General features: G+C 33.2%; 1 long non-coding RNA gene across 2 annotated transcripts; it reads left to right on the forward strand.

Moving 5' to 3' along the window:
* The first annotated feature begins 14229 nt into the window (after positions 1–14229).
* LOC110007331 (uncharacterized) lies at positions 14230–16263 on the forward strand. Of its 2 annotated transcripts, none has more exons than XR_002281032.2 (2): positions 14230–14298; positions 15842–16263. It is a non-coding gene; the product is annotated as an uncharacterized LOC110007331 (long non-coding RNA). The 2 variants fall into 2 exon arrangements; XR_002281031.2 differs by having other exon boundaries at positions 14238–14756.
* The last annotated feature ends 9968 nt before the right edge of the window (positions 16264–26231 follow it).

The following is a 26231-nucleotide window of genomic DNA, read 5'->3' on the forward strand; positions in this document are numbered from 1 at the left end:
GTTCCTAGGTTAGTTATTAACTATAAACCTTTAAATAAAGTTTTAAAATGGATCCGATATCCTATCCCTAATAAAAAAGATTTATTAGATAGAGTTGCTCAAGCTTGTATCTTTTCAAAATTTGATATGAAATCTGGATATTGGCAAATCCAAATCCAAGAATAAGATAAATATAAAACAGCATTTAATATCCCATTTGGACAATATGAATGGAACGTTATGTCATTTGGTCTAAAGAATGCTCCATCAGAATTTCAAAAAATAATGAATGATGTTTTTAATGCATACCATCAATTTATGATAGTCTACATAGATGATGTTTTGATTTTCTCTGAATCAATAGATCAACATATTAAACATATTATTACTTTCATATATGCAGTCCAAAATGCTGGATTGGTAGTCTCAGCAAAAAAGATTACTTTATTCAAAACCAATATTAGGTTTCTTGGCCATATGATTCATCATGGAACAATTATTCCCATAGATAGATCAATACAATTTGCTGATAAATTCCCTGATCAAATACTTGATAAAAAAAAACTCCAAAGGTTCTTAGGATGTTTAAACTATGTTAGTAATTTTTATCCTAATCTTGCTATCGATTCTAAGCCTCTATATGATAGACTCAAAAAGAATACTCCACCATGGACCAATATTCATACTCAGGCAGTACAAGTAATCAAAAGAAAGGTAAAGACTCTTAATTGTCTTTCTCTTCCACATCCAACTGCTTTTAAAATCATAGAATGTGATGCTTCAGATATCGGTCTAGGCGGTATTCTCCAACAAAAAATTGATAATCAAGAACAATTACTCAGATATACTTCTAAAGTTTGGAATTCTACACAAAAGAACTATTCAATGGTTAAAAAAGAACTTTTAGCCATTGTCCACTGTGTTTCTAAATTCCAGAGTGATGTTCTTAATCAACCATTTCTTATACGAACTGACTGCAAAGCAGCCAAAGATATTCTGCAAAAAGATGTTCAAATTTTGGTTTCTAAACAAATATTTGCTCGATAGCAGGCTATATTATTCGCCTTTGATTTTTCCATCGAACACCTTCCCGGGTCTTCCAACTCACTTCCTGACTTTTTAACCCGTGAATTTTTGCAGGGGGGGCAACACTGACACAAACGACGAATCACCACTGTCCCTGGCATTACAATTGTTCGAGGAGAATAAGAATAATAATATTTCACTTTCACCTTCACCTAGTCCAATGGGTTCTCGAGGCACTTCTCGCCGAGACAAACAACCCATGTCGAATATAATACCATATGAAGGGGAACCATTGCCTTTGGCAATTCGTTCACCTTCTCATTCGCCTGTTCATCAAATCACCTACCCTGAAGCTACTGCTTCAAAACCTATATATTCTCCAGCCCAGACTAAGTCTGCTTCACAACCCAATATACCCAGGTCCTCCTATATAGAAAAAGTCTATCTCATGGATATTACTATCGATGAGAAACATGTTCATACTGAGCCAATAAAACTTGCTCCTCTATATTTACTCAATCATCTTAACCCTTCCAATGGGGTTAAAACCAGAGAATACTTTGAAGCCATCTTGATGGAAACGGGATCCATTTCCGTTGTCCACTATTACCAACAAAACACAAGGACCATTGCATATTCAAAAGTCCAAATTAAAAACTTACTTTCCTATGATGAGTGGGGTTGCAATCCCGTGCAAGGAAAGAAACTTCACAACCCAGACTTTTCATATAAATATTTCAAGTATGCTGAATACATTGAAGGATGGCATAAGTTTTTCTATTGTCAAAATCCCAATAACACACACAGCTGGTACATCCAGTTCCGGCTTCCTGTTTTCGAAAGATTCCCCACGTGGTTTAAAAATTGATTTTTTGTGTGGGGTTCAACATCTCAAATTTTACCTCCTGCTTTCAAAACAGTGCAGGAACAATTCAGAGAATATAACCATGCTGATAATACCATTGATATCCACCTATATTTCATGGCCCTATACCAAATTCCCTGGATAATGAAATGGGATTATTCAATCTCAGTTGATACCACTGCTGACTATTTTTATATCCCCAGACTTGGAAAAACTATTTCTGTCAAGTGGTGGGACATATTCAATATGGACCCTACAACACTCACACCTAAAAGAATACATCAGAAAACCCCTGAAAAACAATCAAGCCAGAATACCGCCAATACTTCATTTGATTTCCTAACCTATCTGAGAAATATGCTTCAGTCAAACCCTAATGCCTCAAAAGAAACATTAGAAAAACAAATGAGAGAAATATTTACTGAAGCTGGGAAAAAAACAGTTTCCTCTGAGGAGACCGTACAATCATCTCCTTTACACACCAATCAATATCTCAATCTCCCTATAGAAAACAGGAAGCCGGAACTGGATGTACCAGCTGCGTGTGTTATTGGGATTTTGATAATAGAAAAACTTATGCCATCCTTCAATGTATTCAGCATACTTGAAATATTTATATGAAAAGTCTGGGTTGAAGTTTCTTTCCTTGCGAGGGATTGCAACCCCACTCATCATAGGAAAGTAAGTTTTTAATTTGGACCTTTGAATATGCAATGATCCTTATGTTCTGTTGGTAATAGTGGACAACGGAAATGGATCTCGTTTCCATCAAGATGGCATCAAAGTATTCTCTGGTTTTAACCCCATTGGAAGGGTTAAGATGATTGAGTAAATATAGAGGAGCAAGTTTTATTGGCTCAGTATGAACATGTTTCTCATCGATAGTAATATCCATGAGATAGGCTCTTTCTATATAGGAGGACCTGGGTATATTGGGTTGTGAAGCAGACTTAGTCTGGGCTGGAGAATATATAAGTTTTGAAGCAGTAGCTTCGGGGTAGGTGATTTGATGAACAGGCGAATGAGAAGGTGAACGAATTGCCAAAGGCGATGGTTCCCCTTCATATGGTATTATATTCGACATGGGTTGTTTGTCTCGACGAGAAGTGCCTCGAGAACCCATTGGACTAGGTGAAGGTGAAAGTGAAATATTATTATTCTTATCCTCCTCGAACAATTGTAATGCCAGGGACAGTGGTGATTCATCGTTTACAACAAACCACTGTTTACAATAAACAAACCACTGTTTACGACATTGTTTACAAAGAACAGAAAGCAAAAACAGAAACAATGAACAAAAAACAGAAACAGAAAACAGAAAATAGAAACAGAAAACAAAAACAGAAAACTTACTGGGTGCAGATACAGTAACTGGAAAATAATTTCCAGTGTTGCGGGCAATATGAAGGAAGGGAAGTAAGATTGCAGTCACACATTTAAATATAAAGAGAGTAAAGATTGAACCTGATGATTGACGGATATTGAAGCTATGAGGTCAAGATAGCTTGTAGTATTTTTAAGATGAAGGGCATATATCTAAGTATATGGCTCGTCAGGAAAGATGGAGCAGAGAGGCTCAGAAGAGAGAGACACAGAAGGTAGAAACGAAGAGTGAGAGTATGAGAGGTAGAGCAGGAGGAACCTGAGTGTCCTCGGAGCTAGAGGGAAGAGGTGAGCTACCTCTGACGCAGAGGGAGGAGCTACCTTTGGAGTGAGCGACCTTTCGGAAGCAAAGGGAAGAGACTAAGAGACGACCTGCCTTCAATTGAGGGGAGAGGCCCCTTTTATAATAGAGGTTGCTTCTCAAGGAAGCAAGGAATCAAAGGAAGAAGACAAACGGGATAAAGGAGACGGGACCCAAAAGGAAAACGGACAAAAAAGAAAAAGAAGTGATAAGACAAAAAAGGAATAAAGCCAAAAATAAAAGTAAGTGGCTACAGTAATATGTCTTTATGTACAGTGATTGCTTTTGTCTTTTTATAAACATGACTACAGTGATATCTTGTCTTATATGTCGGTGATCACCATTTATATATAGGTATATTTCTTGTTTTCATTGTTTATTTCTGTAGTCTTCTGCATTCCCAATTTGATATTGCTGATCTTTGTGTGTTGTTTTTTATTGAAATATATTTCTTCCTTTGCTATGGGTTCAATTAAATCGGGAATTTTTAGAATTCCAAGGATATTAGAGAAACAAAAGGATAATACAACTCAGTGTAATTCCAAGGATATTAGAGAAACAGAAGGATAATACAATTCAGTGTATCAAAAAGCGCTAGGCGAGTCCTAGGCGGCCTGGCGGCTCCTAGGCGGCTTAGGGGGTCCTAGGCGGCCTGGGGTCTAGGCCGCCTAGCGCCTAGGCGGGTGCCCAGAACTTGGACGGCTGTAAGTTGAAATTTGAAAAAAAGTAAAAACATATCAAACTACCAATATAATACCATATTCTAAGTTTAAAAAAAAAAAAAAAAAGACAGACGTTGAGAAGAGAATTTTGATAATCCATATTGTTAAAACAGTAAATTGTAAAACCATACAAGTGTAGGTAGGATATAAAAGTCAACACTCAACAGAACAGAAATTTAGAAAATATACAATATAAAAAAAGTCAATACTCATGACTCAACACAACAGTCAACAGGCTCAACACTCAGCACCAAGTGGCAAGAGTCTTCAATCTTCATCATTATTAAAAGAAATATCAATAGGGCAAGCCTCATCATATGCATCAAAGTCGAGGTCATCATCATCAGAATCATCTCCCTCTTCAATATAACGCTCGTACTCTTCTATTTCTTCTGAATCTGCCTCTTCCTCTTCCTCTTATTCTACCTTCCTCTTACTAGTTTATGCAGATGGGGCCTTAGGAGTCTTGGCTGCTCTAGACTTTTCTTTGTGCTTTTCTGAACTCAAATATTGTATAATTTCCTCTTTAGTAGCCTCCACAACATTTTTACAAGGGGCAACATCCCCCTTAATACCGGCAAGGTGTTTTTTAAGCCGGTAAATGCCCCCATTAGTATCCTTTCCACAATAATTACATTTAATACAATGTTTATCACTTGGATTTGGATTATAACCATACTTCCAACCTGGACCACCACTCCATCTAGAACCTGGAGAAGATACTTCCATAGAACAAGGCTTATTTTCATCCTTTTCTGTTCTTCAAAATTCAGAAGATGTCTAATCTCAGCCCGAACTACTTCAAGAACCTTTGTACAAGAAGCAACATTGGTGTTTTTTGAATCGGCTAATACCCCCATTGGTATATTTTCCACAAAAAATACACCTTATATAATTTTTATCACTTGGTTTTGGGTTGTACCCATACTTCCAACCCGATTCATTTTTTTTAGGAGTAGCAAAAATAGATCTATGACAAGGATTTTGTTCTTGTTTTTATTTTACATAACTTATAAATTGCTTAAGCTCCTCTTTGATAGTTTCAGGAACATTTTTACAAGGGGCAACATCCCCCTTAATACCAGCAAGATGTTTCTTATATCGGTTTATGCCTCTTTTTGTATTTTTTCCACAAAATTGTATCTAACACAATTTTTGTCGTTTGGATTCAGGTTGTATCCATATTTCCAACCCGGATTTCCACTCTGACTAACTCCTAAAGAAAAAATCTCAAAATAAAACAAGCATTCTAAAAAATGCACTGACTTTGGTTGCTCGAACTCCAAACTTTGAGAAACACTTCGATGATTCGATCCAATGAAATGTAGTTTTTTGAAGGTTTCTTTATCTCTAAAAGGGTTTCTTGTGGGTTTAGGTTTCAAATGAACCTAAAATCCATCTTTCTAAACTTTTATATCTTGAAAAAAATGAAAAAAAAAAATTTATTTTCCACCTTTGGGCGGGGCACAGGCCCTAGGCAGCCTCCTAGGCGGGCTCCGTACCGACTAGGTAGGCCGCCCAGGGACCACTGCTTAGGCAGATTCCGTGCCGCCTAGGCGCTGGGCTGTCCGTTTTTTTGAACAATGATACAACTTACCCTTGTTGAGATGGACTTAAGGAAATTTGTTTCATGCGGGCTGAACTGCATTTCTACATATGCGGTTCAAAAAGTTTAAAGCATCCATCTTAAAGATGGATGCAAGTAGGTGTTCCATCTAAAAACAATGGAAACTAACTGTCCAAATGTTTTCGTACTAGAATTATTATTTTTAATTTTTCAAATTTATTTATTTTTTTATATTCATGATCTCCATGTTAGAGATTACATGTCCTTAAAAATTAAATCTTATAATCCATCTCAAAAATAGATTTATTAAGAGACCCGTATTTCTACGAATGCGGACTTGGCCGCATAGAAACCGGGTCCTTATATTAATCATTTGGGAATAAAGAGTATTTATAAATGATCATGGACATCCCTTTATCTTTATGCATTCCCCCAAAAATTTGAACATTCGATCTTTGTAATGACTATTTTCCTATCTGTTAATTGCTATATTCAATTATATACATTTGAAATTTCTTTGTGTGTTGGTGACATACATTTGGCCTTGGAATTGAGAGTAGGATTGAGCAATACCATAGGCAATACCAAAACATTAATATTAGTTTCGATAGCTACTATCGGCTGGCGCAACATTGTTCCATATTTAATAGCGGAACCGTTCGTAGAATGGCAATCAAGAGGTTGGAACAACCCCAGGCCGGAGAATAAGCTTGTCTATTCGTTGTATGAGAGAGGCTATTACCGGCAGGTGCAGTTCCATATTAATGTCGATTTGCAACTATAGAAGGATCTTGAATTGGCTGTACCCCCATCTTCAAGTGGGTAGTGCCTTTCCCACTGGGTCTTGATATGCATATGAATCTTCAATCGAACAAAGGGATGCCGGTGGGTAGCTTAGCTACGGTGGGTAGTTTAGCTAGGGTGGGTTCCATCTCCCTTAGGAACTATGGTAAGGGGGTCATTCCCGTATTAGCTCTCCTGTTTACAAGGCCGCCCTAGAAGACGATATAGTTAATAGTATATATTCCTTAGCTTCGAAAGGTACCCCTTACAGTCCTGTTCTCCGGCTTGTGAGGAACTTTGGTGGTGCCTTTGAGCCTGCCGCAAGCCAAGGAAGGGCATTCAAAAGTCCCTGGGTCAGGTCTGGTTGTTATCAGTAGGTGTTGTTTTAGGCCTTTGATCAGCAGGTGTTGTTTTGATAGGTTAATCATGGAATAAGGTATATTTTATTTTCGGCAGTGAGTCTTCGGGAGTGTTGGCTAATTAGTACTAATGTCAGATCTTCATCTGTCACACCCCAAGAATTTACAATACTATTATTCCTGAGATGTGACAGACAAAACATATATACATCTATTGATAGGACAAATTTACAGTGGCGAGGTCTTACAAAGTAAATAAAGAAAGCTAGCACAACAACAGTATCTTTCAAGGTTGATCTTGACTAACACTCAAAATGAATCCGCAGTTATCCTGAAAAAATGTTTACCATAGTTTGATGAGTTTGGCTACTCAGTAAGTGATCATCATAATCCTAAAAATAATCATGATTGAAAGATATCAATATTTTTCAAAATGAGATTTATTAACAGAAATGCATACACAGTTTCACTTTCAATAAATGCATAATTAAGTATAATCCGAGTAATTGAAATGCTTATAACACTTTTAACGACAGTACATAATTCAAAGGATTTCACAAAATACCCTACTGGCGTCCCAAGTAGGTCACCTATATACCCCATCAGCGTCCTGATGGGTCCACTTAATCCCTATCGGCGTCCCAGATATGTCCACTTAATCCCTGCAGGTCCACTTATACCTCACCGGCGAACCGGATGAGTCCACTTAATCCCTACCGACGTCCCAGATAGGTCCACTTATACCTCACCGGCGAACTGGATGAGTCCACTTGCATACTTAAATTATTTCTAAATCTCTTTAAACATTCGAAAGCAGCAATATCATGTACTCAACTTATCACTGAAATCATTAATATGAATTTCACTTAAACCATTAATAACAGTCACTCTCTATAACATTTAAAAAATAACCAATCAAATATTTTGGGCTCAAATTTAGAAAGGTAGCAGTTTGTAAAGGCATTCTAGCATAATTGCCAATTTAATATGTATAGAAAAACTCTTATAAAAATTCAATAATACGGAATTATCACAATTTATGGGATATCAATCCACAAATAAACATTTCACAACAATACTATAATCAATTGCAAAAATGTCAAGTTTTTTAAATAATAAGGCAGTCATTTGCACATGAATTTTACAATGTCTAAATATTCAAAATAGTAGAAAGAAATATCACAATTTTACTAAAAGCAGAAATATCACATTTATTTTTAACAATAGACAAAAAAAAACAATAAATTTATTTTTCTAATTTACGGCATTCAAAATTTCTAACATAGATAAATATCACAATTTTTATTAGAAAGATTATTTTTCAAGATAATGAGGTCACGTGCGCATAAAATTTATCGCGCCTAAAATTCATGATAATAAGCAGAAATAATTATTTCATTTCATTTTTAAAAAGAATGGATTATTTTTTGAGACAATGAGGTCAATTACATACAAAACTTATAAAATAAAGATCCTGGACGGAAATATCACTATTTATTAAAAACAGACTATTTTTCAGGGAGACGATGTCACTTACCCACAAATGTTTGAGAGGGAGCTTCCGATAAAAAATTCGGTTCGAGAGAGGAGTTGCAACAATCCTAAACTTTTGAAAAAAAAAAAAAAAGAAAAAAAAAAAGAAGAAGAAAATAAACTTTTAATACATGATGATTCGTTTGAACATGATGGTCCTTAGGGACCATCTCTACTTTTCAAAGCTTTTCGTTTAAAAGCTTTGTTGCTTCTTTGCTCTTGCCACGTCCACTAAAAGACGTGGGCTTTAGTCGTTTAAAGCGTAAGCTAACGCTCACACCTGTAATGTAATAAAAGAATAAAATAATATATTAGTAGAATTTAAATTCAGAGAGACGAGGACTCCTACCTTAGAAAACTTATGAGATTTTTCTCTCTGGTCGAAACACAGTGAACTCCTCTCTCTAGCCGAATTTTTATCGGAAGCTCCCTCTCAAACATTTGTGGGTAAGTGACATCGTCTTCTCGAAAATTAGTCTATTTTTAATAAATAGTGATATTTCCGTCTAGGATCTTTATTTTATCAGTTTTATGTGTAAGTGACATCATTGTCTCGAAAAATAATCCATTCTTTTTAAAAATAAAATGAAATAATTATTTCTGCTTATTATCATGAATTTTAGGCACGATAAATTTTATGCGTACACGACCTCATTATCTTGAAAAATAATCTTTTTAATAAAAATTGTGATATTTTATCTACGTTAGAAATTTTGAATGCTGTAAATTAGAAAAATAAATTTATTTATTTTTCTTGTTTATTGTTAGAAATAAATGTGATATTTCTGCTTTTAGTAAAATTGTGATATTTCTTTCTACTGTTTTGAATATTTAGACATTGTAAAATTCATGTGCAAATGACTGCCTTATTATTTAAAAAATTGATATTTTTGCAATTGATTGTAGTATTGTTGTGAAATGTTTATTTGTGAATTGATATCCCATAAATTGTGATAATTCCGTATTCTTGAATTTCTATAAGAGTTTTTCTATATATATTAAATTGGCAATTATGCTAGAACGTCTTTACGAACTGCTACCTTTCTAAATTTGAGCCTAAAGTATTTGATTGGTTATTTTAGAAATGTTATTGAAAGTGACTGTTATTAATGGTTTCAGTGAAATTCATATTAATGATTTCAGTGATATATTGAGTACATGATATTGCTGCTTTCAAATGTTTAAAGAGATTTAGAAATAATTTAAGTATGCAAGTGGACTCATCCGGTTCGCCGATGAGGTATAAGTGGACCTATCTGGGACGCCTGTAGGGATTAAACGGACTCATCCGGTACGCCGGTGAGGTATAAGTGGACCTGCAGGGATTAAGTGGACCTATCTGGGACGCCGATAGGGATTAAGTGGACCCATCAGGACGCTGATGGGGTATATAGGTGACCTACTTGGGACGCCAGTAGGGTATTTTGTGAAATCCTTTGAATTATGTACTGCCATTAAAAGTATTATAAGCATTTCAAATACTCGGATTATACTTAATTATGCATTTATTGAAAGTGAAACTGTTGATGCATTTCTGTTAATAGATCTCATTTTGGAAAATATTGATATCTTTCAATCATGATTATTTTTAGGATTATGATGATCACTTACTGAGTAGCCAAACTCATCAAACTATGGTAAACATTTTTCAGGATAACTGCAGATTCATTTTGAGTGCTAGTCAAGATCAACCTTGGAAGATACTGTTGTTGTGCTAGCTTTCTTTATTTACTTTGTAAGACCTCGCCACTGTAAATTTGTCCTAGCAATAGATGTATATATGTTTTGTCTGTCACATCTCAGGAATAACAGTATTGTAAATTCTTGGGGTGTGACAGGAGTTCACTGTGTTTCGACCAGAGAGAGAGAGATCTCAAAATTTTTTAGGGTAGGAGTGCTCACCTCCCCTATTTAAATTCTTATAACGTATTATTATAATATTTTATTACGCTCTACCTAATACCTGAGGTGTCGCGTTAAGCGTCTGCTTTTAACATACGAAAACCACGTCCGCTAAAGGACGTGGCCAGCAGCAAGCAGCAACTGCAAAGGCTGCAAACAAAAGCAGCAGCAAAAGTTTAAACCAAGTAAAAATTTTTGAAAATAGTGATGGTCCCCAAAGACCATCATACTCAATCAGACCATCACCTATTTAAAAGCATCTTTTCTCCTTTTTTTTTTTTTTTTTTTTTTAAATTTTAGGATTGTTACATCATTGGATATTGGAGGATTTTCCTTAAATATTAAATGGCTTGATCCATAAAACCACAAGCTCTACTACTCTAGTTGATGGCCTTTACTGTTTTTCATTTGCAGAATGGAAACTCTTAAGAGGCACTTGCCAGCAGGTGGCCCCGATGGACTGTCTGAACTCGGGAAAATTGCTGCAAGATTTGAAGAGAGGATCTTTACTAGTGCTGAGAACCCGGTTCTCCTTTCTCTCCTTGTCAATCTGTAATTTATATTTTCAGTTGTGGATACCTAGTGATTGTTTTCTTGGTTTCCCCTCCTTTTCTTCTTCTTTTCCACTTCGTCTCGAGAAATTTCATCTCATTCTACAGTTTCATGCCCCTATTAAATTTGCCAACTTGGAAGTCTTATTTGGAATGAAATATGATAATATGACAATGTGAATCTAGAATTGGATTCACACTGAATTGTATTATACAATCAGGTATGTAAGATAGAAGTGTATATGTCAGTATTGTGGGAGACAAACACTACTTATTTGCTCTGGTTAGCAGATAATCATTTAATTCCAAAATTTTAGTGGGTAAATCACTTTAAATAACATTGTCTTGAAGGTTTACAAATTTGGATTCTAAACTGTCATACATATTTTTTTTTATAAATATTTCGTATATCTAGATATTTCTATTACAAATAACATCCTTTTATTTGAGTATTGGGCATATGGACATGCATGCACCAATAATCATGCATGTATACCAACGTATTTATATGTGCATGCTACATGCATCCTGGATATTTGTCATGTGTACACATAATGCCACATAGATGGTTCTGTTGCCATTCTTGTTTGGTTCCATTCATTTTCTTTATTTTTCCTTTCTCAGTTGTTCAACTTCGGCATGATATTTTTTTTAATGTTTTTTAATGTATGGGGTTTAATGTTAGAGCTGTTTCAGTGTGTTGATGTTTTGCAGTTTAAATAAAGACTAGTTTTTGTTCATTTGGTAGTTCAGAAAACTGGAATGGCTTTCTGTGGTTCCTCCTGATTTTGCGAGTTGTTATCTTGGGAGAAATTCTTTACGACATAGACTTGCTAGCCTTAAAACCTCTCCCCGCCGACCCTTGACATGGCAAACTGTGTAAATAAGCAAAGAAACGAAAATCTACTCTTGTGTATGTTTGGGATGGCATGTGCTGGGAGTGAATCAAAGAATTGGAGATCAGCTTGGTGAAAACGTTGGGAAAACAAATATCACTGTATGAAATAAGTTAAACTGAATTGATTGTGAACTTTGACAGACCCAACATTTTCTTTTTATATGATTGATATCCGACTTTGTTGTTTGCATGAACTAATGAATAATTTTAATAACCCACCCAACCTTTTTAGTTGTTTAGGAAGAATCCGGCTTACACGCCCTGAGCTTAACTATTGAGTGGGCTCAAAACCCTTGCCATCCATATAAACTTTTAACACTTATTAGGGAGAATTAGTTAGACTGAGTGATCATTGGAACAATTGATTATCTTAAGCAGGACGTGGAAATAGATAGAGTAGAAGGAATTATGGTTATCGGTTGTTAAGTCGATGGTTTGTCGACGATTGAGTGTTAATTTTGAAGCAAAAAATTTTTGTATTATGGTATAGTTATTCATGACAAAATAATTAAATATTTATGCTTATGATTCTATACCTAATCCTGTATATCGTGATTAGTTGGATGCTTTATACTCATAAATGTTAGTCCCTTATGAGAATCTCAATATTCACATTTCTCACCTCTAAATTATTGATTTCCAGGCGGATTATTTGAGGAAAATATCTCTAAAGATGCTCACTATGGAGACACAATCCACCATGGGGAAATTTACGCCATCAAACCCTATTGGAGGAAGCCAAAATATGCAAGATCAAGGTGAACATTTGTCAAGTACAGAAAGTTATTTTATATATATATATATATATATGGAAGATACTACAAAACGCCTATAGGCGAAAATGGATAGTGATTTCGCCTACCCTCATCACCGTTCAAAGTTCAATGAACGGTTACGATTGTCTGATAGTGTTTCATTTTTCTTTTTTTTTTCTACAAATCGGAATGAACTTAAATTTAGAATATGTGTTCATCAAAAATAGGTGAATCTAGGAAAAATATCAAAAACATATTTTACATGACATAAATTGATCAAAATACCCCCGAAAAGTTTCAGAGGTATTTTGGTCAATTTTATTTTTGAGAAATATTTTTTTTATATTTTTATTAGGTGCACCTCACTAAGATGTACACACGCTCCAAATTTCAAATCATTCAGATTTATAGAAAAACATAAAAAATAAAACATTACCAGACAATCGTGACTGTACAATGAACTTTGGACGATGATCAGGGTAGACGAAATCACTGTTTATTTTTACCTATAGGCATTGGGAAGACTTTTCCTATATATATATATATATATATATATATATATATATATATATATATATATATATATATATATATATATATATATATATATGTATATATATATATATATATATATATATATATATATATATATATATATATATATATATATATGAGTAATGATCCTATGAGACCCTCCCACACCCATGTGTGTAGGACCTTAAAGGATCACTATTAAATTTGGCACAGATCTCTAGAAAAGTCAAGTCCCACACCCATGTGATAACTTTTCTAGAGATTTTTGCCAAATTTAATGGTGATCATTTGGGGTCCTACAGACATGGGTGTGGGAGGGTCTCAAAGGATCATTACTCCATATATATATATATATATATAGATAAAGAGACTACAAAACGTCTATGAACGAAAATGAGTAGTATTTTCGCCCATAGGCTCAGTGCCGTCTGATTTTTTTGGACGGTGTGGATTAAAGACCGTCACGGACTTAACGTGTCCGTGGCTAGATTTTTGTCATGCAAATTTGAAGCAAAAAATATTAGGGGACGGCCACAGGTCCGTTGCAGTTTTTAAGCAAAAGGCGAAACGCTATATATATATATATATATATATATATATATGGGCAGCGATTTCATACAACGATTGTATCATAGTATAATGCAACGACACTTCTAGAATACCATGTTTGTGATATTTGTATGACCCAAATTTGCACACACTCTCTCTTCATCTCAATAATCAATCCCCAAAAATAAAAATTCAATTTGAACTCTAGATATGGTCAAAATGAGTGCCCTCGAAAAACGAATTTAGACTATTCATTTGGTGAATTTCAAGATCTTAGCCTTTATAAACTCAAAACTTTTTTTTTTTTTTTAACATTGTTCATCTAATGATAATAAAGCCTTTCAAAAAAATTGAAAATAAAAAAATCATTCTAAGGTCTAGATCTAAGCGTCTCACTAAAATGATTGACCTATGTTAATTAGGCTAAAAAATACTTTTCATTTTGTGTTTTCAAACTTTGTTTTTTTTTTTTTGTGATTGTTCATTATAATGAAAAGAATATATATTTCAAAATTTGGATCTGGCCTTAACAAATGAAAAGAGTATATATTTCTCAGTTTCTCCCTCTCTGTCTATCTCCATATTTTCAAGGTTAGGGTATGCTCTTGCTCAAACCAGATATCCTCTCTCTCAATCTTGATTTTTTTTTGTAGGGCATCTTTTGAAGTTTCTCCATCTCTCTGTATGGGATTTTTTTAGGGATCATTATCAGCTTCACACTGAAACCTGATATCCTCTCTCTCAATGTCAATTTTCTTTTGTAGGGCATCTTTTGAAATTTCTCCATCTCTTTCTGTGTTTTTTTAGGGATCTCTATCAGTTTTCCACTCAAACCAGATATATCCTCTCTCTCAATCTCAATTTTTTTGGGTTTTTTATTAGTGGGTAAATTAATTCATAATTTGGGGTCCATTGTTTGTGATTCTCGCTTATTATGCCTTGAATGTGAAAGAGAACGATCTGCCAATTTCTGGATTAACTGGGGTATTTATATGTTCTTTAAAACTGTGACCTACAACAGAGCTCTAAATTCTTGCCTTTTTCTAATTGTAAGTTAACGCTTTGATTTGGTTCTATGGTTTTAGGAAGAATCTTTTATTACATTAGCTGCATTTTCTGTAATACGTGCAACTTATTTCTTATTATGGTGATAGAGGGGTAGGTGCTTCCCCATAAGTAGTTATCGAAGTTGAATTTCATCTTCACTAATGTGCCTTGAGCGGTCTGCTGCTTTTGGTAGCTATACCTCATGCATTCAATACTCACTTTTGGAATTTCCATTTTGTTGGTAGCCAATGTGCCAATGTTTATCAGTATAGGATTCTTTTGCAGAGTCTCTTGGTACTGCTGTTTATTGGATTAATGTGGCCGACAATCCCTTTTAGTATAATGCTTAATTTAAGGTCCTCATTTATGTACTACTAAGTATTAACTGTTTTTTTAAACTGTTAATCAACTATTAAGCCGGAAATTTTTATTTACATTTATAATTATGTCACACAGCCATAAAACTATGAAAAACACAACCTCAAGCTTCTTATTTAGAGTTATAATGTTTTATGTAAAAATGAAATGATCTTTCTTAATAATTTTAGTCATATATATGAGAACTGCACTTGATGTTATTCTTGCATCTCACAATAAAATAAATATGCATGAGTGCGTTAATTGCTGCACCCATTGTAAAATTTCAATCACTTTAAGGTTTGTAAGAAAAAGAAGATGGAGACTGCATATTAAATCAGAAGTTTTGATATCCATGTGTCGATGTTTTTATATCTGTTTCATTTATGCTTGTTATGTGGATGAATGCTATCCATTTGTTTTCACTTCTACTGAGAACTTAGCTTTCTCATGCAACATTGACAATGGGTTCCTTTTCTGCTTTTCTTGTATTTGCTTCTCAACCTCTTCCTTTCTTGTTAATTGTATCCTTTATACCCTTTATAATTGTTAAACTTATTTTTGTGTCTATGTTTCTCTATCTCGCTCTCTATGTCTTCTTTTATTTTTTGGCATCTTTGTCTAGGCACCTGCTAGCATAGATTACAGTCCATGTTCACCATGTTGGAATCCATTAAAATGGCACAATTGAAAAACCATTTTTGAGATAATTCTGTATTTCTGTTTATAGGATTCATTTCCTGGAACAAAGAAATAGATTACCTAAACGCAATAATGTCATTTTCCCTAAATATCGATGACTGTGGCACCAACACTTTTTCGGAAGAGTGTGATGCCGATTCTATGATGCAAGATACTAGCAACTTGGATGGGGGACAAGATTTATTGTCTGTAGATGAAGGGGCAGCACTCGCAAGAGGTGTGCACATGTAAGTGGCAGCTTGTGGGGTTTGGCATAAAAAAAGGAGCTACATTTTAGAAATACGGTGCAAATATTATATATAAATTTGTGAAATTTTTTTATAGAACTTAGAAATTGTCTTTCTGGTTTAGAAATGGAGTTTAAGTTGGTATTTTCAGTCATAACTGCTAAGTTACTCAATTGTAATTTGAATAAAAAAATAGTTAACTCAATTGAAATGCTCCAGTATCTATTTTTTAGCGTTCTACATTCTTTTTTTGGATGAATATGGATGGAGCCACATCATGATTTTTTTCTATATCATACGTGATTTATGACCAATTATTGCTTTGTTGATGAACCAAACAACCTTAAATGAACCTTTGTCTTGGTTGCTGCTCAAAGGTGACCCTAATGAAGCCAGGATGAGGCCTGTTATTAGAAATCATGAAGGAAAAATTTGTTGACGTTCTTAGCTTTGTTGGATATTGCAATGTAATCAAGGTGGAGGCTCGTGTGACGTTCTTAGTAACGAATTTTTATAATTTAACCAAAACAATTATGATGTTGATTTATGAAATTCATTGGTCATGTAAGAGGAGATTCATGTAGAATTTTTAAAATTCAGCAAAGGCTCTTTGAGAATTCGAACTGTTAATTTGTCTTTTGTCATTATTGTCTTGTATGAAATATTTGGGCGGCTTGAGTTTTGTTCTTCCATTAACAGCATCAAGATCTATTACGGTCTTGTACGAGATACTTGTAAATTCTTAAAGTTTGGTGGGATTGTAATGTGATCCCTTCCAATGTTTTGGAAACAAATATATTTCAAGAAATGGATTCACATGCGTTTTGTGTGTGTGTGGCTGTCACATACAGAATGTTCCGTTAAAATATGATAGACAGAATTTCCAAGAATGCTAAGAAACTGGAGCAGGTCTCACTCTCACTATTTCTTTCTTTAAAATGATATACTGGTCTGCAATAATTTTATATATTTCTTTTTGGGATATTTAATATGCATTTCCGTCTTCCTTTTTTCTGAATTCTAAGCCAGCCAAAAATAATAGAAGCTCAGTAATAGATTGATTCCTTTTTTCTGAATTCTAAGCCAGCCAAAAATAATAGAAGCTCAGTAATAGATTGATTTGCCAGCATTAGATACAAGCTCTCTGAGTCTCAAACAAGGCCAAGCTTGAAAATTGAAAATCATATACCATCGTGCCTGCTTATATTGGACTTGGCTCCTTGACTTTTAAGGGCCTGTTTATTGAGCTGCTGTTTGTGCGATAAAGTTTTGGAGAACGGTAGAGAGAGAGAGATTCACAACAATTTTTACAAGAATGCTCAACTAAAGGAGAGTGACCCATCTAACAAGGATCTCAACACAATGAATTATTTGACTCAAGGAGATGAAGCAAGGATCAATGTACAAATTTTGTTTACAATTTTTAAACCGAGAGAGAGAGAGAGAATCCCACAACAATTTTTACACTGAGAAAGAGAGAGAGATCCAGACCGATTTCTACAATTGCATTTCCCAGCTGTAAAGCGAAAGGTATTTAGTAAAATCCTCAACTCAATGAAAAGCCTCGGCTCGGCTCTCCAACTTCAGTCAATATTACTGAAAAGAAAGACAAATGTAAAAAAAAAAGAAAGCCCCCAAATTAGAGTGACTAGAATTCTCAACAAAAGACTGCTCCCTCTCCAACTCTGATCATCGAAAGCACTGAATCCATATGTGCTCACGACACCAATAATGAAACCCATTCATCAGCATCCAATTCATTCATTTTCATAAGCCACAACTGACTCTGGGGAAGCAGATCCCTGAGCAAGCACTTCGTCGAACTTCTCAGTCTTGCCCAACACCACCACAATCTGTAACAGCAGATAAAACCCACAAAAAGAAGGCAATTTGTGTGTAAGTGAAAGAGAGAAAGATGCCTACTGAATTCAAGTTTTAAAAAACAGTAAAGGTCCCCCACGGAATCCAAGCCTTCAGTAGTGCCCAAATCTTCCACTGAATTCAAGTTTTCAAACACTGTTCTAAAATCAGAACAACAAACATAAAGGTCCCTCAACTGCTGCGCAATTAAATACGTCATGAAATGATGTGCAAATTGAAAAATTCCTTACAGATTAGTACCATCTAAAATATCACTTCCACAAATAAACCTCAGACAAACATCAAATGATATTGAGATGTAGTGAGCAACATATAAAACCTGCAAACTAACTATAATGAGAAAAACAAAAAACAACACCAAACTTTCAAAAATAGCAAAACTTTCAAAAAAGAATAGTAAACTACTAGCGATAATGAATAGTATAAACTACTAGCTCCCAGCCGTCAGATCTTCATTAGGTGGTTTAAAATTTATATTACTAAATGAATTTTAATCTTTTTTTTAGAAATCAGATCGTAATAAAATTTGAGACATTTGTACTAAAAAATAGGGCGCACAATAAAAAATATATATATATAATATTTCTTAAAATATAAAATGACCGAAATACCCCCAAAAAATGATGGGGGTAATTTGGTCATTTTAAATTATTGAAAGTAATTTTTTTATAGTTTTATATGATGCAAAAATAGTACGAGGTATATATACCTAAAATTTCATATTAATCTGATTTATAAAAAAATATTAAAATTTAAATAGTGATATGAATTTTGAACACGATCAAAATCAAATAGCTCGAAACTAATAATATAATTGCTATGATGGCATCATCATAAATTGGATAAGACATCACGAATAGGATTTTGCAATAGCTGGGAGCTAGTCGAATAGCTAGGACGACATCGTCATAAATTGGATGTCACAAAATGGGGAGCTAACAACAGAATCGCTAGGATGACATCATCATAAATTGGATATGACGTCACAAAATCTAATAGTTGGGAGCTAGTAGTAGAATCGTTATGACATCATCATAAATTTCATATGATGTCACAAATCAAATTTGTAAATTGAATATAAATTTGTAAATTAGATATAACGTCATGAATTAGATTTTACAATAGCTTGGAGCTGTGTTGAAAAAATTATTGATCCGATCCGAAATCGAGCGATTTGAATCAAGAATCATTATGATCATTTCAGATCTGTAATATATCGGGATCTAAATGGTTTTGACGTCACATAACCTGTACGACACATCATGCTCTTACACAACATCAATTTTTTTTATTTGTATATGAGATATCCAAATATAAAGATAACAAATGGTTACATATAGTATGAGCACCGCTTTTTATCATCAAGCAGCCGATTGAGGTGTTGGTTAGTGCCCCTTACATACATAGGCCTCTTACAAGAGGTTCTGAGTTAGCTTTATGTGTTAGGACTAATCATGAACTAAAAGATTTTTTTAAATGTGGTGTAAAAAGTTGTGTACTATGGAATTCGAATTTTGTCAGAGTTGAACTTTATGTGTTAAGACTAATAGAAAGGCATTCTAACAAATTTGGTTTAAATTTGAGGGATTAATATATTTAAATAAAAAATATGCCGTACAAACTAATTCTAAAACTCGCATCGTTCATAGGGTGAGACTGAGTTACTCGATCGAATTCGGCCTTAGCCGAGTCTCAGAACACTGAGCATATCACTGCGAACCCTAAGAATAGCTAGCCATGATTCCTCAAATGTGTTAAGATTTAAGAATCCTCTTAGATGTCGAAACCGGAATCCCAAAAGTTGGATCCTACTAAGATCGTATACTTATCCGTTAGAAACAAAAAAAGAGAGCACGAACCATAATACGGGAAATAAAACATGAAATACACATGCTAAGAAGATACCCATCTTTATTTCACAGCTAAACCACGGTCCAGGAAGAGACCCTTGACAGCAATTGAGACTTTCTCTCACTAAAAAGAAAACCCACTCAAAATCTTCATGAGAACCGCTTCTCTTCAAGAAACCACATCTCAATCTACAGGAAGCACATTCATGGTATTTCTCTCTGCATGAAACTCTCTTCTCTCTATGGGGAGGCCTTGCTGATGATGCAGAGGAGGCTAAGAGGAAGCCACATTTCCCATTTCGTGACCCAAATAGGGCACATATAGTCTTTCATCTTTCATCCCATATATATAAGATTAGAACTCTATACTAAATAGGAAACTTCCTATAGATGTTACATATATCTCAAATCAATAAATATGCACAAGAGTCATAAATCTTATTGGATTTCTATTTCTTTTAGGAAACTTATTAATATCAATCCCAATCCCACGTAATATATGATTTCTTTATGTGGGTGATTTTGGATATCACCATATCCAATAATCTTTACTTTGATATCAAAATCACCTGTTCATCATGCCAGCATCTATTGGATAGCTTTATGAATTATTTATCTTTTACCAAATAAATTATTTCATTATTATTGCTGAAAAATAGTGCTTTCAATAAAGCGTTCGCATACTTTGTCATATGTTTTTCATCAAACTAATGCACAAACACTAGCCCTGTACTGAACTATGGGCTATGATATCAATTGTAGAGGATAAAAACCAAGGTTTTACAAAAATAAGGGAAAGAAAAATAGTGTAGAAAAACAAAAGATCAGAGACACAAAAATTTATGTAGTTTGGCAAGTTGAAGTTCTTTTCCATTAATAAAAAAAATATTATGCAAACATGGAGAATACAATGGATTACAAGCTCTCTCTCTCTCTCTCTCTCTCTAGCCTTAAAACATCGTCTTTCTCTGACTACAATATCTACCGAAAGACTAAAGAAAACTAACCATTTTCTCTCTCTTATTTGCATCTCATTTTTTTTTTGTATATTTTTCTCTCTATAAAGATCTATTTATAAATAGTAACAACCATTAAAAGGCCCACTTAATTCATTTTCCTATTTTGATTGGGTCTTTTATTTCCCATAGATTTTCTACATCTAATAGGATTTAGGACATGTTTCATTTCCTATTAGGATTCACGTGATTCCAATATCTAAATCATCCTAAATTATAGGATCTTCTTAATGATAAGAAATATAAGTAAGTACATTAAAAATAAATAAATATATTATTTAATTATAAATAAATACATTATAACCAAATATATTATTAAATAAATATATAATTTCTATAGGCAACACTAGACTACAACACTATTCTACACGGGGAGGAGGCTTTGAACTTGTATTAGCAGCATTCTCGTCTCATGAGACAATACTGGAAGTGGAGAAGGGGGAGGCATTTCCCTTTTTTTTTCTTAAAATTTAAATTTGGATTCTAGAAATTACAAAAAAATAAGGCCAAAAAAATATAAACTATAAATAATGGAAAAACATAAATGAATAGATAAAGAAGAAATTGTTTGTATTTACTAATATGCGGAATGTTGCAATTTTAATTATATTTTTATTTTACATATACATATGTAATTTACATATATTGGAAAATAATTTCTTTAACAGAGAGAGAGAGAGAGAGGTAGTTGTGCATGTGGGTTCGGGGCAGAAGAGGAGCGAGAGAATACAAATAGGGAAAATATGTAAATTTATTAGAGAAATTGAGAGAGAGAAAGATGTGAAGGTTCATATTGTAGCAAGCACTAATTATAAATCATAAATGGTTTAATCATAAATATTTATATTGTAATAAAGGGTTCCATGGGAAATGATAACTATCATTAATGCATATACACATCTTCTTATTTAAATATTAACAATATTAATTGACTAAGCATAACGATAAGGGAGCAATTTAGGATGACCTCCGCTTAATAAAAGAAGGGAAAATAACATATATATATATATATATATATATATATATATATATATATATATATATATATATATGTGTGTGTGTGCGTGTGTGTGTTATATTTATCATTATTATGAAAATATCTTCAAGTTTCCCTTATTACACCTATATCTATCTTTCAACTTCACAACATTTTTTTTTTAGAAAAAAACAAAATTTCCCATTTTTGGTTTTTCAAAAATAGAAATTTATAAATTTTTGGATTCGGAAACTCCAAATTTATATTTTTTCCTACAAGCATTACCCATAAAATTTTCAAGTGAAGGAGATTTCCTTTTCCATCAATAAGAACAAGAAAAGCATGTGAACGCCTCTACACTTGGGGGGGAATAAATCATTGTCACCTACTTTTAAAATGGAATATATGATGCAAACCTATAAAAAGGAAAGGGGAAGCAGTTTAAAGAAACAAAAAAGAAAAAAAAATGGAGAGAAAGATTTTCAGGAAAAATTAATATAAGAAAAACGAAATAATTGTAGGAGAAAGAAAACTTAAAAAAAAAAAACAAAATAGTATATGTAAAGTTCCCAAAAAAAAACACCACCACTAAGGATTCAGGCCAGTACCTCACCTCAATTTGCAGAAAAAAAAAAATTAAGACAAACAAGATGAGAAAGATTTGCAGGAAAAATTAATAAAATAAAAACAAAAACATTGTAGGAGAAAGAAAAATTTAAAAATAACAAAATAGTATCCATAAAGTTCCAAAACAAATACCACCGATAAGGGATTGAGGCCCATACCTCAATTTTGCCTAACCCAACTTCAAAAATACAAACATAAAAATTAAGTAAAACCCAATTAGCGAAACTAAAATCCAAGAGAAAACCCAAAAATACAAACTTCAAAACAAATACAAAGATGACAGTTCAGTAAAACCCAAACAAAAAAATTTAAATACAAGAGAAAATAGAATTACACAGCCTTCTCCCATAAAATAACAATAAAAAAAATTATTTAGATGGAATAAAATCATTATAAGCACGCAATGTTTTCCTTTTTCTTTTCTTTTTTCTTCTGATGAATAACTAGTTAAGTACCCAATAATTTGCGGTTATATTAAATAGATAATATAATAAGATTAAGTAAAGTCTTTGATGGTTTCAATTATTAAAATAGGGAAAAATAAAAATAAGAACAATAAATAACTAAAAAGTCTCATATTCATGTAACCGAATAAAACCCACTCTAATCATCATATAGAATCCACAACTACAAGGAAGAAACTAGGGGAAGAAAAGAAGTTAAAAAATATATAAGAAACATACATTGATATCAACTATAATGTTTCTATGGGGGATTGGACAACGAACACCATCATGATCCATTGTTGTACTAGAAATTTATCCATTGCCAAATAAATCAAAGTTAGAAAACAATCTTTTTTATTTCCATAAAGATGATGAAAAAATTTGCGAAAATTAGTGTGAAAACTTTCAGTTTTTCAAAAACCGTAACAATATAAATTTGGATTTTCAAAAATTAAAAATTCTAAAATTTTGATTTTTGGAAAAACTGAAAATGGAAATTTTTGTATTGTTTGTTTTTTAAAAAAAATGGTATGAAATTGAAAAAAAGAATAGAGGTGTAATAACGGGAACTGAGAGGTACTTTCGTAATAACGATAAATATAACGGATATATACGTTATTTTTCATAATATATAATTAGCCCTAGCTTGACGCTCAAGACGAAATTTCTGGGCCGACGAAGACCACCTAGCTGGGTCACCCAACCCATTGCTAGTTGTAAAGCTAGCTACTTAATCTCATGATAAAAAATGAGGGATGTTTTATTAGGTGCTTATGTTGCCCACACAGATTAAGGGCATTTTATTTATTTTCAAGTATTTTAAAATACCATAATAATAAAGAGGGAGGGTTCTGCCTAACTAACATGCCTATTTATGATATTGTGGCCTTGGGTACCTCGCTCTATCTTTCTCTCTCTCCAAAGTTGTTCGCATATGTTTTGTCACTAATCAATCACAACTTAAGGTATCTTTCTTTTTCTTCCCTACTTTTCTTTCCTTGATGTATGCTCTATTTACTTAGGAAGGAACTGGAGCGTTTAACAAAAATACAAAAACCCTTAATTTAATATTCAAGGAGGTTACAAGTGTCCGATTTCAAATCGGGTAATTATGAGTACTAGCGGAATCCACGTGCTCTACATGTGATTTGATTTCTTTTAAAATAAAGTAGAAGGTTTTTAATATCGGTATGGTTTGCATAAGGTTACCACCTTAAACTGTCAAAGTAAGGTGCACCAGTAAATTTTATCATTAGCTGTAATTTTGGCATAAAAAATTCATAAGATGTCCTAAAAATCTATTTTCATATCTAATTATGAAATTTTAGACTCGTAAAATGGTTCAGAGCAAATAGATCTATGAACACATGAAAAAATTGAAAATAGAAGGTCCAGATAATATGTTGTAAGATGCACTATTTTTGGGACTCAAAATCTTTTTTTTTTTTTCATATTTATACATCTCGATGTAGAGATAATCAAGTATGGGGTTTTTCAGCTTCAAAATAGTCTTTTACGTTGGATTTTTTTAAGTGCAACTTAATTCTACATTTTAAGAGCGTTATTTTTATGGTACTGATTTATTGTGTTGCCAGGTTGTTTATACTCGAAATTGTGGGTAGGGGACTTCCCCCCCGCCTTGGTTTCAGGTGTAAATAAATTGATGAGTTGATAGAAATTACGTTCCAAAGAAGAATCAGGTTCTAAGACCTTATCCCTCTCGGATTACCGATAAAAAAGGCTTCGCTGCTATCTTAACCTTGGAACTCAACAAAGAAATCTTTTGAAAGTGATTGAGATAAAATGAGATTTTAAAAAAATAAGAGAATCATAAATAAGCAACTAAACTAGGGAAATATAAATAAATCGGGGTGAAGAATCTAACTACAAGATGCAAGAAAAATAAGAAATTAAGAGCATGGAGATAAAAAGGTGAATCTAGTCAAAACATATATGACATAGAATGAAAGAGACAAAGAGTAATATGGAAATACAAGCACGGTTACAAAGAAAGAAACGGATAGATCATCATCAATGAGGCAGAAAGAGATGAGTATGAAATGCGAATAAAGATAATAATATAACATGAGAAGAAATAAAATGGATGAGGGGAGGGTTAAGAAAGCTAATACTAATAAGTAACATGCAATGAGAATAACAAAACTAAATACAAGATAGAGATAAAAGGAGAGATCATAAAAAAGAGTGTTAAGACAAATGAAATAGGGAGAAATAGGAAATGACTCATTAAAAAAGGGAAGAGAAGGATAGATGGATACAAGTTACTAATAAAAGACAATGAAAGACAAGAAAAATGAATGCAACAAGAAGAAAATAAGAGAGACTAAGCTATTGAACAAAATATAATGGAAAAAGATTGACGTAAATATGAAAGAGAATATGAAACAAGAGGGATGGAAGGAATGAGATTAAACTACACAATAAGGGGAAAGGGGAAAGATTAAGATAAATCTCCCTAACTAAAATAGAGAAGATACAATAAAGAATAGACTAATAATCGCTGCAAAGAAAAAAACGTGAGGTGAGAGAGATCTACATTGCTAGATGAGTGAGAGGGGAAATAGAAACATACAACAAATTAAACAAAGAATCTAAAAGAGATAAAACAACCACACAATAAAAAGATGAGAGATTGAGATGAAAGGATAGAAAGGGTTTATGCTATCAAATAAAGTTAACTATGGATGAGCATTAAATAAATCAAGAAGATAGATTATCATAAGAGATAGAGAAAGTAAATTTATACTAAATAAGATGGGAGAAAAAGGGGATCTATGTCATGAAAGAAGAAAATGGGAAAAGGAGATAAACATCACAAACATTAAGAAATAAAGATTACTATGAAAAGAGAATAAACTATTTAACAAAGAGAATGAGAGACAATGATGAGAAGAGAAGATCTACATTACCACATAAAGAAAAATAAAAAGAGAAGTAAATGCTGCAAGTAAAAAATAATAAATATAACAAGAAAAGGAAAAATAATCATATAATGAGCGGGATAAGAGGATAAAGAAAATAATAAACTTACACTATGAGATGAACACAAGGGGAAAGAGGAATAAATGCCAACCAAAATGGAAGATGGAAAGATGATCAATTGCTAGTCAATGAGAACTTGAAGTAAGAGCCCTGAGAGAGAGGGAGATAGAGAAATAACCGTAACTAAATAAAGACGATAAATACTACATTAAATGTAAAAGCAAAAAGAGACAAATGGATCATAAATAAAGGAAAATAAGGTAAAAATCATAAATACGAATAAAAAAGCAGTAAATGTGAGAAACAATAAGAAAAGGAAAAGAAAATGATGCTTTAGGTCGGATCGCCATGCCCGGTGCCCAGAGTCGACATCTATTCAAATTGTAAGGTTG

This window comes from Amborella trichopoda, chromosome 6, assembly GCF_054954075.1.
Source record: "Amborella trichopoda isolate Santa Cruz 75 chromosome 6, AtrichopodaSantaCruz75HAP2 v2.0, whole genome shotgun sequence".
In the NCBI taxonomy this organism is placed as follows: domain Eukaryota; kingdom Viridiplantae; phylum Streptophyta; class Magnoliopsida; order Amborellales; family Amborellaceae; genus Amborella; species Amborella trichopoda.